This window comes from Phoca vitulina, unplaced genomic scaffold (genome assembly GCF_004348235.1).
Source record: "Phoca vitulina isolate PV1807 unplaced genomic scaffold, GSC_HSeal_1.0 scaffold14, whole genome shotgun sequence".
NCBI classification, from domain to species: Eukaryota; Metazoa; Chordata; class Mammalia; order Carnivora; family Phocidae; genus Phoca; species Phoca vitulina.
In genome coordinates this window covers 11,982,461-11,986,188 of record NW_022589717.1, presented here as the reverse complement: position 1 = coordinate 11,986,188, position 3,728 = coordinate 11,982,461, and the positions used below count along the sequence as shown (strand labels likewise).

Here is a 3,728-nt window from a genome sequence, read left to right as displayed (position 1 = left end):
TGGTGCAGCTGTTCCAATAGCATTTGTTCACCTCATTTCTCTGTGTCGCATTTGGTTATTCTCACAGTATTATTTCAAACTTTTTCATTATTTTCATATTTGTTATGGTAATCTTTGATCAGTAATCTTTGATGATGCCATTGAAGTTTTGGGAGTGCACCATGAACTGTGCCCATATAACACAGCAAATTTAATTGATGTTGTGCAGGTTCTGACTATCCCACCAACCTGCCATTCCCAGTCTCTCTCCTTCTCCTGTGCCTCCCAATTCTCTAGGACACAACAATATGAAAATTAGTACAATTAATAACCCTGCATTGACCGCTAAGTGTTCAAGTAAAAGGACAAGCCACGTGTCCCTCACTTTAAATAAAAAGCTAGAAATGATTAAACTTAGTGAGGAAGGCATGTTGAAAGCCAAGATAGGCCAAAAGCTAGGCCAGAGTGCCAAGTTGTGAACATAAAAGAAAAATTTTCTTGAGGGAAATAAAAAAGTGCTATTCCAGCCAACATGGGAATAAGAAAGCAAAGCAGCCTTATTGTTGATATGGAGAAAGTTTTAGTGGTCTGGATAGAAGATCAAACCAGTCACAATGTTCCATTATGCCAAAACCTAATACTGGGCATGACCCAAAGTCTCTTCAATTCTATGAAGGCTGAAACAGGTGTGGAAGCTGCAGAGGAAAAATTTGAAGCTACTAGAGGTTGGTTCATGAGGTTTAAGAAAAGGAGTCATCTCCGTAACATTAATGTGCAACTGAAGCTGCAAGTGCTGACGGAGAAGCTGCAAGTTATCCAGAAGATCTAGCTAAGAACACTGATACAGGTGGCTAAACTGAACAGCAGACTCTCAATGGAAACCAAAAACACCCCTTCTATTACAAGAAGGTATCGTGTAGGACTTCCCTAGCTAGAGAGGAGATGTCAGTGTCTGGCTTCAAGGCTTCATAGGACAGGTTGATTCTCTTGTTAGGAGCCAATGCAGCTGGTGACTTTAAGTTGAAGCCTATGCTCATTTACCATTTGAAAATCCTAGGGGTCTTAAGACTTATGGTAAATATAATCTTCCTGTGCTTTCTAAATGGAACAACAAAGCCTGGATGACAGCACTTCTGTTTACAACATGATTTACTGAATATTTTAAGCCCATTGTTAAGACCTACTGCTCAAAAAACAAACAAACAAAAAAGATTCCTCTCAAAATATTATTGCTCATTGACAATGCACATGGTCACCCAAGAGCTCTGATGAAGATATACAACAACGTAAATGTTGCTTCCATGCTTATTTTTATTTTTAAAGATTTTTTTTTTTTTTTTTTTTTTTTATTTGACAGAGCGAGAGAGCACAAGCAGGGGGAACAGTAGAGGGAGAGAGAGAAGCAGGCTCCCCGCCAAGCAGGGAGCCCGATGTGGGGCTCGATCCCAGGACCCTGAGATCATGACCTGAGCCGAAGGCAGACGCTTAACCATCTGAGCCACCCAGGCGCCTCTGCTTCCATGCTTATTAACACAACCTTCATTCTGCAGCCCATGGACCATTCTGGACTTTCAACACATTTATGTTTTATACATAGTTGTACTGTAGATGCATAGTAATACCTGTGATGGATCTGGGCAAAGTAAATTGAAAACCTTCTGGAAAGAATTCAAGCATTTTAGATGTCATTAAGACATTCATGATCCATGGGAAGTGGTCAAAATATCAACATTCTTAGAAATTTGGAAGAAGTTGATTTCAACCTTCATGGATGACGTTGAGGGGTTCAAGACCTCAGTGGAGGAAGCAACTGCAGATGTGGTAGAAATAACAAGAGAACTAGAATTTGAAGTGGAGGCTAAAGATGTGATTGAATTGCTGCAATATTATGATGAAATTTTAATGGATCAAGAGTTGCTTCTTATGGATGAGCAAAGAAACTGGTTTCTTGAAATGGAATCTACTCCTGGAGAAGATGCCATGAAGCTTATTGAAATGACAACAAAGGATTTGGAATATTATCTAATCTTAGTTGCCAGAGTCACAGCAGGGTTTGAGATGACTGACTACAATTTTGAAAGAAGTTCTATTGTGGGTAAAATCCTATCAAACAGGATAGCATCCTACAGAGAAATTGTTAGTGAAAGGAAGTCAATCCAATGAGGCCAACTTCATTGTTGTCTTATTTTTTTAAATTGCTGCAGCCACCCCAGACTCAGCAACTACTACCCTGATCAGTCAGCAGCCGTCAACATCTAGGCAAGACTCTCCACCAAGAAAAAGGTTTTAACTTACTAAAAGCTTAGATGAGGGGTGCCTGGGTGGTGACTCAGGCCCTTAAACATCTGCCTTTGGCTTAGATCATGATCTCCAAGTCCTGGGATCGAGCCCTGCCTCAGGCTCCCTGTTAGCTGGGCGTCTCCTTCTCCCTCTCCCTCTGCCCTTGCCCACCACTTGTGCTCTCTCTCAGATAAATAAATAGAATCTTAAAAGAATTAAAAAAAAAATAAAAGCTCAGATGACTGTTGGCTTTTTCTTTAGCAATAAAGTATTTTTGGTTAAGGTATGTACATTGAGTTTTTTAGATACAATGCAATTACACACTTAATAGGCTAATGATAATAATAGGCTACTAATTTATAATTCAGTATAAGTATAACTTTGATATGTACTGGGAGACCAAAAAATTCTTTTGACTTGCTTATTGAGATATTCACCTTATTGCAATGGTCTGGAACTGAACCTACATATCTCTGAGTTATGTCTGTAATCTCTTCCTTCAGAATTTATAAATATATTCTCAATCTTTTCTGTTAAAACTGAAAAAAATTTAAACTATTGGTTAATCATTTTTAATAATTATAGAATAGTTCAGGTTTTAAATTTTCTCTTTGGTAAGTTTTTAAAAGTTGCATATTCTAGAAATTCCTCCTCCCAACTAATATTTTTTATTTGTGCTTTTTCTCATATTTTGATAAAGTTTGCTAGGTATTTACTGATTATTATGGCTTATTTAAAAGGAAAGCATGTTGGCTTTGTTGGTCTCTTCATTATATTTTTATAACCAAATGAATTAATATACTGTCTTGTACTCATTCGTTAGTTTCTTTTTTTCTATTGTTTTTCTTTATTAGGCTTAAATAAATATTAGCTTCTCCTCTTTCTGGCTATAACCATTCAATGCTAAATATTTCTAAGTATTATATTTGTTTCTTTCTTTCCAAATAAATATGGAATAGCTTCTAATTGTTTAGCTCTGAAACTTTTCAAAATGTTATGATTTTTTTGATGCATGACTTATTTAGAAGTATCTTTAATTTCCAAATAATTATGACTTTTTAAAACTATGATTTTGTCAATTTAATTTATGTACTAGTATTTACAGCTTCTCCCTATTCATCTTCCTCTCCTTTTGCCTTTGTTTGGTTTGTTTATGTTTTTGTTAAATTCATTTTTAATTTTTCACTTATTTAGAAATTATTCAGTCTATTACTGTTTGTAAGTGATTAAAACATAACTCTGATTACTCCCCTATTGACTAACATGATATTTTCTGATATTTAAACTTTCTCTCTTTTTAAGCCAATGATTTGTACATTATTTTTACCGTTTTATATGGTGTGTGTTTGTTTATATTCACCTATAAAATTATAGGTATTTTATAAAATGTGATTTTTTTGATGATACTTTTTTGCATTTCAGACTTTCTTCTGGGATTATTTTTCTTCTTACTAGAATACCTCCTTATA

At 35.5% G+C, this 3,728-nt stretch overlaps 1 pseudogene; it reads left to right on the top strand.

The window, feature by feature from the left end:
• The first annotated feature begins 287 nt into the window (after positions 1-287).
• On the top strand, positions 288-2,320 carry LOC116637309 (annotated as a pseudogene).
• Positions 2,321-3,728: the final 1,408 nt, after the last annotated feature.